Here is a 13,086-nt window from a genome sequence, read left to right on the forward strand (position 1 = left end):
AAGACAAGAGGGTTAAGGCTTCTGGGGAAGTTTCTGGAAGCACTTTGGGAAGTGGCGAGCCTAGAGAGAACCACTGCTTGCTGAGCGCTTGTGTTCAGGTATATGACAGCCTGGGTAATGTCAGAAAATATTCATATGTCCCACTCTACACTGCAGGAAGGCAGCAGGAGTATCGCAGCACAGGGAATATGCAGGGCCGCAGCAGACATCTGAGTAACCTGTGTAGGTGGGAGGTTTCATTGTAGAAGCTGAGAATGTGGCTCAGTGGTAAAGCACCTGCCTGGCGTGCAAGCAATCCAGGGTTCAGCCTCAAAGTACTTCAGCAAGAAAAAACAGTTCAGGGTTTTGGTTTAAGAGCTACCCCTCTGTGGGGATCAGAGGATGCCTCCAATGAATATTGAAGGTGCGGATGAAGTCCCAAGTGAACGTGTATTGATGGGGACCAATGCCTAAGAAACATAGGAATTGGCAAAGCCTTCCTCTGGTCCATGTGGATGTTGAAAGCTTGTGCAAAATCTAAGGACCCCAGCTTCCCTCTCCCAGTTTTTACAGTCTGAGACTGCTGACCTCCACCCAGATTAGCTAACAGCTAGCTCCCTGCACTCTACAAAGTAAATTGTTTCCCTTCTGGGGTTGTTACATAGTAGCAGATGCCACTCCCATCCAATACCAGCTTTACTCTACTTCTATCTCTGTCCCTTTTCTTCTCTGTCATGCTCCAGACAAGCTCCCAGGGCCAAGCAGTGCTAGAAAAGATACCTGCCCACCTCATAGCAGTTGAAGTATTTTTTTGAGTTTGTGAACTTTGTGACTCTTACCTGCTTCAATGTGACATTTTACTTCATCTCATGTCAGGACTATGATCTTTTTTGTAGGTATTTTTCTTAGTTTTAAGTGGCTTTTCTTCTTCTTGGTGCTTAGCATAATTTTTATTAGTTGTTAAATCGGAATATGAAGTAACAGGGTTTTTTCCATTTAAAAAATAATCATTTCTTTTAAACATTTTTTTTAGGCAAGGTGTAGTAGTCCAGCCTTCACATCTTTAATCCTAACAAGTCAGGAGTCAGAGGCAGGTAGATCTCTGTGAGTTCAAAGCTAGCCTGGTCTACATAGTGAATATAGGATAGCCAGAGATCCTGTTTCAGAAAAAAATTGTTTTTATTTAATCCTTGAGAATGTCATACAATGTATTTCTATCATACTCATCTCATCCCTCAGTTCCGCCCAGATCACCCTTCTCCATCTCCCTACCCAACTTCATATGCTTTCTCTATCTTAGAACAAAACGGGAATTCAGCTTGTGTTAGCAGACTACTCAAGGGATAGGACTGGTCCATCAACCAGATGTCACTCCTTGAAGAAAACTGACTGTCCCAGCAGTGATCAGAGGCCAACAGTTCCTCAGCGAGCCATGCCCACTTTCCCTCCCCCACGCTGGATTTAGTCTGACTTGAGCTTGTGCCAGCCTTGTGTGCACTCTCACAAGCTCTGTTAGTTCATTGTGCACCTACCCTGCTGTGTCTGGAAAAGTTTCTCTGAAGTCCTCTACAACTCTGGCTCTTAAATCTTTCTGCCTTCTCTTCCTCGTAGATCCCTGAGCCTTGGAGGGCTGAGCGTTTCCATATCGTTTCTCTGTATGTTGACCAGCTGTGAGTTTCTGTGAATTGTCCTCTCCGGAAGGAAGCCAAGGGTCGAATGATGCACTGATTTATGGTTACTGCAATAAGTTATTAAGAGAAGCTTTGTTGGCTTTGCCCACTTAGCAGAATAACAGTCATAGATTTCCCCTAGGGACCATGACCTCTCTAGTCACAGATTCATGGCCTCATTGACAGTGTCAGATATGAGATATATATCATAGAGCAGGCCTTCAAGCCCATTTGAAAATGACATTTGTGCCACTATTTCATCACGGGGCATATCTCACCAGGCAGGCTGTTATTATAACCTGTAGGGTTCAGAGCTAGGTGAAATTTGGGGCTGACTTTTCCCCTCCGGTCACCTGCACAGCACTTTCCAGCACCGTGAATGCTAGCCAACAGGTACCAGCTAGATTTCGCCATGTTCTATGACTCAAGTAGGTGGTGTCTTCAGCAACAGGGTCTTGCCATCAGGTTCTGGAGGTGACCAATAGCACAGCCCCTAACTTGTAATGTTTGGGGTGGGGTTCTATGGGAACCTACTGGCCAACAACTCAAAACTTGGTAACCCATTCTGGATACTGGAGGTTCTATTTGGTAATGTCTAGTGTCTAGCTGGGGTATTATCCTCTGTCTTAGTTAGGGTTTTACCACTGTGAACAGGCACCATGACCAAGGTAACTCTTATAGGGACAACTGTGGGAAGCCACATATGCCATTACAAGGTGGCGCTGGCTACCGCTGGCCACCACGCATAAGTTTGGGTAAACAACCAATGTGTACACATGCAGTAAAGTTTTTTGCCGAGTCACTGCCTGGCCCAGGCATGTTAATGAGGTTCTGTGAGGTACTGAGAGCATAACCAATCAGATGTGAGACATGTAAATGAGGTATAATAATGAGGTTCTGTGAGGTACTGAGAGTATAGCCAATCGGATGTGAGACATGAAAGAGGTAGTAAATGCATAACCAATCCGGGTGTGAGACATGCCTCTCCTAGGCCTATATAAGCAGCACCAGTTCTGGGCTCGGGGTCTTTTCACCTCTGCAATCAAGCTCTCCCAATAAACGTGTGCAGAAGGATCCTGTTGTGGCGTCTGCTTTGCTGGCGAGTCGGGCTCTCACAGACAACATTTAATTGGGCTGGCTTACAGGTTCAGAGATTCAGTCCATTATCATCAAGACAGGACATCCAGGAAGGCATGGTGCAGGAGGAGCTGAGAGTTCTACTTCTTCATCTGGAGGCTTCTAGGAAAATACTGACTTCCAGGCAACTAGGACTAGGGTCTTAAAGCCCACGCCCACAATGACACACCTACTCCAACAAGGCTACACTTCCTAATAGTGTCACTCCCTAGGCCAATCATATACAAACCATCACATCCTCCCTGTATAGTGTAACTCCACTTACAGTCTTTTGATCATGTATAATAAAACAAATGTTATAAATGCATATTAAGAAGCATTTACAGCAGATTCCATATGTCGTTTTCAAAGGCCCTTAGAGCTATCCCTTCCTCAGACTCATTTTTACTAATTAACTTTGTTCTTTGACATTTTCATACATGTTTGAAGTACATTTTACATCATTCTCACCCGCTATCCTTACTCCTCCCTACAAGTGCTTTTCCATGTTCCTGTCTTAAAAGTTTGCTTAATCAGCATTCTCAATACTTACTCAGCATTTTTGTCACTTATTCAGCATTCTCACCACTTAGAACTTTCATCATTTACTGGGCACTTTCCTTACTTACTCAGCACTTCCCTCACTTACTCAGCACTTTTGTCAGTATTCTCATCACTTACTCAGCACTTTTCATCACTTACTCAGCACTTTCATCACTTACTCAGCACTTTTCATCACTTACTCAGCACTTTTCATCACTTAGCATTCTCATCACTGCACCTCCCAAGCTTTTAAAGTGGGAAGTAATGTAATCTGATTTACATTTTGTATATTTAAATTAATTTATTACTCTTGGTTTGTTGTGCAGCATAATAGATTTCATTGTGATATTTTCAAACAAAAAAAATCCACACAGAAAAAAATTACATAAAAACAAATATATTCATTCAAGTGTACAATTCAATGAGGATTTTGGGATTTTTATGTTGTTTAGGTTTTGGATTTTTTTTTCGGTACTGGGGATCAAATACAGAGCCTTGCACTCATGTCCCACCACTGAGCTACACCCCAGCACCCAAGCCTTGCAATATAAAAACGCCTAGCAACAGCACCTATGGGGATGCAGGCTGACTCTGTCATTCTAGAAAATTCTCCTGTCCACCTTGGGCACTGATCCTTCCTCCCTACCCTAGTCCTTCCACATTTGCTTTGTGCCTGATTACCATTAGGAAAGTCACTTTATACACAGAGTGGATGAGTTGGAACGAACTAGAGAGACAAGCAAGTCCAGAGCTAATGAGAGACATGTCACAATTAGAAAAACAAACAACAATTGGCATTTATTGGCCGGAGCCCGTCTCAAGCACCAGGTTGTTTTCCACGCAACTCATTAAAAAATGTTTGTTTGTTTGTTTGTTTGTTTTTAAATTTCTGCAACAAGTACCGGGACGTTGCTCCTAATTTACAGAGGAGGAAACCGAGGCTCAGGGTCGTTAAGCGATCAGCCCACGTTTACAGAGTTGGTGAGCATAGTCAGACCTCTAGCCCTGTGGAAATCCCAACACTCTACAACAGCAAGTCCTTCCAGAGTACTCACCTCATGCCAGAAGGGGTTAATGTTCTAGTTTTGATGACAAAGAGCCTAGGCCCAGAGAGTGTTGTTAGCTACCCTACAAGGATGGGCAGAGCAGACTCTGAGTTCTAGAGCACTGTTCTTTACCATGCACCTTGCTCTATTTCTTTTTTGTCCAACCATTTAAGACCATCAGGGTCTTCCACTTCACAATGCCTCCCCTTATAGCTTTTCTTGAGCCGTTCTTCCAGCTCATTCCATAGGAGCCCCTGCCCCTCCAGGGACTTCTCTTTCCTGGGGATTATGAGGTCCCTTTGGAATCTCAACAGGTTTCCAGAATCTTCCCCAACCTCAAGGTGGAAGGAAAAAATAAGAGCCCAGGTGCCCAAAGCGGCTGCTCCTGCCTGGCCAGCTTGTTAGAGACTTTTGCACAAGGACAGAGTGCTCACTGCCTCTGCACTCAATCAAACACATACAGAGTGTTAATGGAAAACAGAATAGCGAGCAAAACGTTCCTTTTGGGATTTCTCATGTGATGCAGGAAATGAAAATGGGCTGCGAGTAAACAATTTCAAAGGCAGAACTGAGACCTTATTGACAACCTATCAGAGGGCTTTGTACATGAGGAGTTGACTGTCAGCCTATCAGAGGGCTTTGTACATGAGGAGTTGATTGTCAGCCTATCAGAGGGCTTTGTACATGAGGAGTTGACTGTCAGCCTATCAGAGGGCTTTGTACATGAGGAGTTGACTGTCAGCCTATCAGAAGGCTTTGTACTTGAGGAGCTGACAACCTATCAGAAGCCTTTGTACATGAGGAGCTGTGACAAAGCCCTCTGATAATTCTTTTTAATTTTGCTGAAAAAGAAAGATCTAATTTTTTATCTCTACTTCTTTGAAATTAAAAACTATTTATTGGGTATACTTGCACATGTGTGTGTGTACACACACACACACACATAGTGGGGCACCCCCAGGGGCCAAAAGACAACTTCCAGGTGCCAGTTTTCTCCTTCTACCATGTGGGTCTCAGATATTAAACTCAGATCCAAATGTTTGGTGGCAAATGTGTTTACCCACTGAGCTGCCTCACCAGCTCATTTGTGGATCCCACTAGTGAAAGAGAAGAAGCCCAAAATGGCGCTCTAGCACACTGGGTGTTGAGGAAGGTGCCGGAGAGCCATCTCGGAGACACTGGTGATTTAATGGTGAGATGCGACTCAGCCTTTGGGGACCTGCTGAGCGTACAACTGAGTGTGTAAGGCTTGTAGCTGCTGGCTGTGAGATGGTGACCATGAAGGTCACCAAGACAATGAGCAGCAGGCACTGCAGCTGTCCAGAGACTGAAGCACCGCTGAAAGAACTAGTTATGATGTTGGTCTGTTTTCTCCTAATCTACATCCCCCCTTATTCCAAATGGTCCCTCAAAGAGATACCACCAATGTTCCTAATAACAAAGAGGCATCAAAATAGTAATTTGGTTCCTGCCCCATACTTAGTGTTGAACTCCGCACCTTATATGCCTGAAACTCACTGTGTAACCCAGGCTGGCCTCAACCCTAAGGCCTCCTGTCTTGGCCTCCCAAGTGCTATGATTATGGGCGTGAGTTGCCACACCCAGTTAATTTGACCATTTTTTAATGGGTTTTACCTCCCCATTCCAGGTCTTTGCTCATAGCTCTGACACACATGCTGTTGCAATCATATATGAGTTGAAATCCAGATGCCTACATTAAGATTCTGCGTGCTCCTGGTCAAGTTATTAATTCCTCCTGAGTCAGTGCCTTTCCCAGTGAAATAGGAATAACAGTGTCTCCCCAGGAGGCAATGGTAGAGCACACATGCTATAACACATCACAGAAAAAAACTTTGTAAAAGAAGAGGGGATACAGCTCTATTTAGGCAAGTGCATAAACATGAATTCAGATCCTCCACACCCACATCAAAAGCTGGATAGGGCTACATGCATCTGTAACCTAAACTCAGGGGTGGACAGGAGCAGGCAGCTCTCCAGAGCTCTAGGTGATTCAGTGAGTGCCCTAGTCCAGTGACAGACTCTATTTCAAATGAGTAATGAAGGGAGACACTGGACAGCAACCTTTGAACTTCACATGCATCTACATGTGTGCATGCATACAGAGAGAGAGAGAGAGACAGACAGACAGACAGAGAGAGAGACAGAGAGACAGAGAGAGAGAGAGAGAGAGAGAGAGAGAGAGAGAGAGAATGAAACTCACAGGCCAGGATTAGCACCTTGTCTTCTGTGCAATAGGGAACCAGTTTAAGTGGAGAGAAAACCAGAGAGACAGAGAGAGAGAGACAGAGACAGAGACAGAGACAGAGACAGAGAGAGAGACTGAAACTCACAGGCCAGGATTAGCACCTTGTCTTCTGTGCAATAGGGAACCAGTTTAAGTGGAGAGAGAACCGTTGTCCTTACACACACACTACAAATTACCTTGTCCATCCTAAAAGTCGTCTGATACCTGGATCAGCATCCAGCATGTTAGTCAAGCAATTAGAAAAGGAAGAAGACTGTGAGCAGTGGTGGTGGCCCCAGAGTTCACAGGAGGCAGGTGTGAAAGGCAATTAGGAAGGATTATGTGACTAAACACTTCGAACCACTTCTGCAGAGCAAGCCACACTCTTGCCTTTCAAAGGATACCTGAACATTACAGTCATGGAAGAAGACTTCCTGGGGTTAAGTCTCCCTCTGTCAGTTCTTTATTCACTGTGACCTTCCTTGAGCAAAGTATTAGCCGCTCTGTGCTTCATTTTTCTCTCACATAAATCAAGGGTAATAATAGTATCAATTTCACGGTATTATTATAAAGATTAAGAGTTAATAATGAGTAAATTACACAGAACAGGGCATAGCCTGAAGTCAAGGGTGCTATGTGATCCGTATTCTCACCCTGAAGTGCTGCTTGTATTGCCTCGGGGTGGCTGAGAAGACCCTGAAGAGGGTTGTGATGGACAGACCCTCCCTTCAGTGACGCAAACACCACCATGGACTAGGTTTGTCCCACTGCACCGCTGACTTCTGCACAGCCAAGGCCCCAGACTTCATCTCCTTGTCCATAGATCATTTCTGTTTTGTGTTGCCAACTATCACCCCCCACCAACCCCTGAAAAGCTCCTTCAAGGAGGTCTGTTCTGACAATAGCAAAGTAGAGTCAAGAGAATCCACCCACCAGGACTGAGGAGTTAATGCTGTCTGTGAAGAACCTGTTTTGACAGCATGAGGACCCAAGCCCAAGCTTCAGAACCCACAGTTTGAAAGGCTGGGTGAGTTCTCTTGCATTCTTCATCCAGCCCATCCCAGAGATGAGATTACTCAAGCTGGAAGGGAACTCTTTAGTCTCTGCAACTTTTCTGTGAATCTAAAGTCATTCTAAAATAAAAGTTTACTTAATTAAAATACACACACACAAGCTGTGTGAACCAGGCATGGTGTTGTTCACCTTTAACTCAGGAGGCAGAGGTGGGTGGGTCTTTGTGAGTCCAGGGCCAGCCTGGTCTACCTAGTGATTCTAGGACAGCCAGGGCTGTATAGAGAGACCCTGTCTTTAAAAATTTTTTTTTAATTAAAAATCTGGATGTGATAGCTCATGATTATGAACCCAGTGCTGGGGAGTGGGTGACAGGTGGTTCCCTGGGGCTTGCTGGCCAGCCCACTTGATGATCTCCAAGCCAATATGAGACATAGAAACATTGTTCCAAAAGACAAGGTGCGTGGTTCCCGAGGAACAACACCCAAAGCTGTCTTCTAGCCTCCACTCACGTGTACATGCACACACAAAGATTCAGAACAGACATATGAGAAAGACCAAGAGAGAGGGAGAGAGACAAATGGACAGACAGACAATAGACCGACGGGCAGAGACAGAAGCAGAGAGACAGAGTCCGTTATTGTAAAGATGAGAGAAAATACTTGAGTAAGAAAAAAAAGTCACAAGTGGAAATTGTAGCTGCTGTCCACCCCTTAACCTCCTTCTAAGACTGACTGCCTCTCTTGCACCAGTCACTATGAAGATCAGGTCCCATCTTTATCCATTTTCTGTTGCTAATAACAAAATCATTGTCCTAGATGGCTTGGTTTGGTTTGGTTTTGGTTTTGGTTTTTGTCAACTTGGCATGAGCTAGAGTTATTAAGAAAAAGGGACCTTAGTTGAGAAAAAAAAAATCAAATTGCCTGTAGACAAATCTGTAGGGCATTTTCTTGATTAGTGATTGATAAGGGAGGGCCCAGCTGTGTGTGGTGCCACCTCTCAGGTAGGTGGTCCTGGGGTGTACAAGAAAGCTCTTGCCGAGCTCTGGCTGAGGGAGAAGCAGGGTAAGGAAGGAGGTGCCCATACCATGACTCGTACAAAGCAGACTGCCCGAAAATACACTGGACTCCGTAAAATCAGATGCTGTCAGAAGTCCACTGAACTTCTTCTGATTTGCAAACTTCCCTTTCAGCATCTGGTGCTCAGGACTTCAAAACAAGTCTGTGCTTCCAGAGTGCAGCTATGGGTGCTTTGCAGGAAGTAAGTGAGGCCTATCTGGTTGGCCTTTTTGAAGATACCAACCTAATGTGCTATCCATGCCAAACGTGTAACAATTAGGCCAAAAGATATCTAGCTAGTACGCCACGTACGCGGAGGACGTGCTTAAGAGTCCACTATGAGGGGAAACGTTTCACTCTCATAAAAACCCCTTTTTCCTCTTCTTCCTGTCATCAGTGGTTCTGAATGTTAGATATTTTTTCCATGGGGTCAATGGTACCTAAGTATATGATTGTGAGTGGAAACATAGGGAACAGAATCCGGTATTGGCAGTTTCTCCACATTCATTTGTATGTGAATCTTTAATATAAATGACAGGTATGAAGCACAAATGCCAAGCAAAATGTTTCAGTGAATACATTTTTTTTTTTTTTTTGGTTTTTGGTTTTTCTTTTTTTAAAAGATTTACTTATTATTATACATAAGTACACTGTAGCTGTCTTCAGACACACCAGAAGAGGGCGTCAGATCTCATTACGGATGGTTGTGAGCCACCATGTGGTTGCTGGGATTTGAACTCAGGACCTCTGGAAGAGCAGTCAGTGCTCTTACCCACTGAGCCATCTCGCCAGCCCCAGTGAACACATTTCAACAGTTGAATTTTATAACAATTATAAATAAACCTGTTACAATTTTCTGGACAATGCCAGCATTTGGATTTTTTTAAAAATAAGTAAATTTCTTATTGTCAGCAACTAAGTGGTGTGTGTGGCATTGTTATCACCCAATAGATTCCATCCGTTCACGATACTTTTCTAACTGAGTTGTCCTACATACAAGCACATGTTCTTAATGTTGTCTGTCTTCTGTGCTGTTCCTGTAAGTTTGCTATTAAAATACATTAAGCAAACAAACAAAAAGCAAGTTGAGCAAGCCATTTAACAATACCTCTTCATGACTTCCACTTCAGTCCTTGCCTCCAGCTTCCTCCTGCCTTGAATCCCTGCCCTGATTCCTTTCAGGGATAGACTTACCTGAAAGTGTAAGCTGAAATAAACCCTCTCCTTCTCAGGTTGCTTTTGGTCATGGTGGTTTATCACCGCAGGAGAACCCCTAAGACAATCAAAGACTGGATAAGTTACAAAGAAGGAAGTTTATTTTGGTTCACAGCTCCAACCCAACCCAAGGTCAAAGGGTAGGCATTGCTGATGGCCACAGAGTCCTGAGGTAGTGCTGTGCATGACAGAGCAAGAGACTAACCAAACTGGTTTTAGTAGCAGGCCCACTTTCCAGGTAGCCCATTCAATCATTAATCCACTCACCCATTAGTCACTGGATGGATCAACCCCATTCAGTAGAGCAAGAGCCCTAGTCACCAAGAAGAGGTTCTCTTGTCTGACTCTTAATGTTTCATAAGGGGAAATCCAACATGAGGCTCAGGGTGGGACAACCCATAGAAGTTTCCAGCTCAAACCTTGTAACTTTATTACCCTGGAGGCCAGACCTGCCCCCAGTAGAACCAAGCTCAAAAAAAAAAATATTACTTTGTGTCAATAATATTTGCCTAAATGCCTAAAGCCATTGATCCTGGTCAATATACAGTGGTTCAGGGCCCCGGGACTGGCCTCGCCTGGGTGAAAGACTGGTTCCTGATTAATCACCTCAGGTTAAGAGCAGATAGAATCTCCAAAATGACATTATCTACCACTTAGAGCGTGTGGTAAGAGAATTTCCCAGAAAGACAGACAGGGATGCAAATGGTGTTTCCGGCCCACAGTGTAAAACACGGGGTTCCCAAGATGCCTGTTACAGCACCAAAACAACCAATGGTAACATTTATGACAATCGTCTTTTCTTTCACTTGAAAATAGAAAAAAAATCTCTATGAATCTGCCAGAGGGCCTGATGTCTTGTGTCTTTTCTCTCTGCCGTCCCGTGGTCTAAGATGGCACCAGCCAGCCCGAATGAGAAGATGGAGGGTAGGTTTCTGCTCCCTTAGGGCATGACACGGTTTGCACAACTAATCTGTACTCACGTGCACTGGCCAGACCTCAGTCACACTGGTCTGCCTTCTAGACAGCCACGTTCTCAACTAGAAGTTGCATTATTACACGGAAGTGGGTGGCAGTCTCTGCCTCTGGGAGGATGGCAGGCCTTTGGGTGTGGTCAAGAAAAGAATCTTCCTGCATAGGTAAAGCCTTGCTAGTTCTTTGGTTTTGTTTTTTAGTAGTCTTGTCGAGGTATAATTTTTGTACCATTAAATTCTCTGAATTTGATGCCATTGTTTAGTTTGATGATTTTAATTAAATGTATGCAATTGTATAACTGTATCTAAAACCTAAATCTACTGTATCTAAATCTAGTTCTATGTCAGGGAGCATCCACTGCTAGAAATTTCATATAAACAAATCACGATATAGGTAGCCCTTTATGTCTAGCTTTTTACTTAGTATCTGGGGATTTATTCATGATATTTCATATGTTTTCAATGGTTAACTTCTCTTAGTTGCCGGACTATCTCCCATGGCATAGCAATAGCACTTTGTGCTTGCCTATTTACCATGCGTGAATATCCACTTGTTTCTAGTTTAGAGCTCCTATTTGTGATGTTACTATAAGCATGGCCCCAGCTTTGATCCTGCTGTAGCAGTGCACAGCTGCTGGGAAGTGGACCTTAGCTACACTGCAAGTTTAAGGCCACCCTGGGCTATGTTAGAGCCCATATATATAATATATCTATTATATGTATTATATATATGTGCTACCTCTGTGTGAACACAGCTTTCATTTCTCTAAAGTAGTTACCCAGAAGTTACCTAACTGGGTCATGGACTGTCCCTAACTTCTTAAGAAATTTTCCAGTTGAATTTTACATTTTCACCAGCAATGTATGCCGGCTCTACCTTCTCTATGTCCTCATCAGCACTGGGCATAGTTAATCTCTTGGATTACAGTCACCCCAGTAAGAGTGTTGTGTCATCCTATGATGGTGTTAATTTGCATTTCCCTACTAATAAACAATGCTGAACACATAGCAAGCTGTGAAATCTCATTGAAGCACTGCTTTGGTTTCAGCTAACAAATTATTATGTGTTATATTTTCATTTCTATTCAGTTCATTTCCTAATTTCGTGTGTGTGTGTGTGTATGTGTCTGTGTGTGTCTGTCTGTGTCTATGACTGTGTGTTTCTCTGTCTGTGTCTGTGTGTGTGCATGTCTATGTGTGTATGCCTGTATGTGAGTCTATGTCTTTCTATGTGTGTCTCTGTGTGTCTAGGTGTGTATGCACTGTACAGGCCTAAGTGCATACACAGGTGTACTGGCTATTTACCTTCTAAAGCAATCCACCTCTAGCTTCTGTGACCAGTAACCCACATCCGAGGTGTTCCAGTGAAGGCTCTAGATGACCTACTGAAAATATTCTCCATATCAAAAATTAGAAACCATTCCATTCTCAGTCGTTCATCTGACTTACATAGCAACATCTGACAGAAGTCAGCAGCCTGCCTGGGCCTGGGGGCCTGTGCTGAACATGCCATAACTCTCGCACTGGAGAAACATCCGATACCAGGGAAGGGCGTGGTAGAATGAGCAGTGGTAAGTACCATGGAACAAAGTGAACAGGCTGTTACAAGGGCTGGTGCACAGCAGGGACAGGTAGTCTAGACTGGGGAATCAAAGGACTCTTGGAAGAATCAGTCTGAGCTAAGGCTGAGGGGGAGTCAGTACTGACCAGAAAGCTAGCAGGCATGTGCTGCATATTAATAATGGCCAAGAGGGTTCAGCTTGACCGCTCACTTACTTGTTCCTCCTTTCCTCCCCTTCCTCACCTCCCCCATCTATGGGATTTGGTGTGGCCTTCTAGAAACAATGGCTCTTTATTGGTTTGTTTTCTGTAGCCCTGGCCTCAGTAACTATGTAACTGAGTAACTATGTAACGATGTAACTGAGGAAGCTCCTGCCTAAACTCTGGATTACAGGCCTGCTCTACCATCCCTGACTCATTTTCAGATTTGTTTGAGCCAGATGGATTTAGACAGTTGGGTATGTGGTAAAACCAGTAACACCAGACCTGATGATGGAGGAAAGCCCTGAAATTCCTGGCAGCTTCCACATGCAACTCGTTAAACCAGCTGTCTGGGTTTCTCTAGATAAGCATCATACATCTCATGGGACTGGATTTAGAATCCTAACTTCTAGTCCCTGGTCAAACTACTGAGTATGTAAGGCAAATCCTGTCTCTGTTTCATGTCTTTGT

The 13,086-nt window shown here is 44.0% G+C and overlaps 1 long non-coding RNA gene across 1 annotated transcript; it reads right to left on the reverse strand.

The window, feature by feature from the left end:
- Positions 1-1,226: 1,226 nt before the first annotated feature.
- Gm40804 lies at positions 1,227-12,867 on the reverse strand. Its single transcript, XR_872184.2, has 3 exons — positions 12,304-12,867; positions 9,863-9,941; positions 1,227-1,717 (listed from the first exon to the last, which is right to left on the reverse strand). It is a non-coding gene; the product is annotated as a predicted gene, 40804 (long non-coding RNA).
- Positions 12,868-13,086: the final 219 nt, after the last annotated feature.

This window comes from Mus musculus, chromosome 10 (assembly GCF_000001635.26).
Source record: "Mus musculus strain C57BL/6J chromosome 10, GRCm38.p6 C57BL/6J".
NCBI classification, from domain to species: Eukaryota; Metazoa; Chordata; class Mammalia; order Rodentia; family Muridae; genus Mus; species Mus musculus.